This window comes from Artibeus jamaicensis, unplaced genomic scaffold, assembly GCF_021234435.1.
Source record: "Artibeus jamaicensis isolate MK-2021 breed Jamaican fruit bat unplaced genomic scaffold, CSHL_Jam_final contig_851, whole genome shotgun sequence".
NCBI lineage: Eukaryota > Metazoa > Chordata > Mammalia > Chiroptera > Phyllostomidae > Artibeus > Artibeus jamaicensis.
In genome coordinates, this window is record NW_026521986.1 from 7,048,451 (window position 1) to 7,049,386 (window position 936).

General features: G+C 42.9%; 1 pseudogene; it reads left to right on the plus strand.

Annotated features, from left to right (window-relative positions):
- Positions 1 to 726, plus strand: LOC119034812 (ubiquitin-conjugating enzyme E2 W-like; annotated as a pseudogene).
- The last annotated feature ends 210 nt before the right edge of the window (positions 727 to 936 follow it).

Below are 936 nucleotides of genomic sequence, written 5' to 3' on the forward strand. Positions count from 1 at the left end.
ATGGGGATGAGGCCATTTAGAGGACCTTCAGCCATCGAGGTGAACTTGAATGTGGGACTAAACCAGGATAGAAGCTATAAGAGTATAAAGAGTATTGGAGAGTCATTCAACTTCCTAGGTGCTTAGAATATGACTTGAGGGAGAATCAGTCAAGGAAAGCTTGGACTTTCTAACCTCCTCTGCTTTATTGCCACACAGTTTATTCCCCCTCCCCACTCTGCATCCTGTCCAAAGCATCCCACCTCAGCTCTGGCCTCGCCAGCCTTGAGGGGATGGTTCCACCAAGGCGGCAATGCAGAAATGACGACAGAAAGAACTGTCTGCTTTGCAAAATAACCCATCTCCTGGGGTGACTTTAAATGAAAAGACTGTTCAAAATTCGATTACACAGTGGGCTATAGACATGGAAGACCCACCAAGTACCTTATATGAAGGAGAAAATTTTCAACTTCTATTTAAGTTTAGTAGTCTCTCTTCAAGTCATGTTGACTGGTGAAAATATTCCCGCTCATCCTCATGGTTATAGCGATGGTCATATCTGTTTCTTCATTCTAACAGAAGACTGGTCCCCCAGTGCTCTCAGTCCGATCAGTTTGCCCTGGCACTAAGAGCATGCTTTCTGGCTGCAGAGAAAAGAGACGACTACCAGATAATTCTTTTTACATTCAAACGTGTAACAAGAATACAAAGAAAACAAAATGGCGGTATCATGGCAATACTTGTTGATGCTACTATTATCGTCCTCCAGAGAGAAGATAGTTCTACTGAGAAAATGAACTTTAATCATTCAGACTTTGAACTTTAACCTCTGACAGGAAGTGGTCTATAGGCAACAAAGACTTCTTCCTTTTACTGCATTTTTACTCGTTTGCATCCTGGGCACATGCTGATCGCTGGTTCAGTCCAGGCCACTGATGTGCTTTTATTAGTCATGCA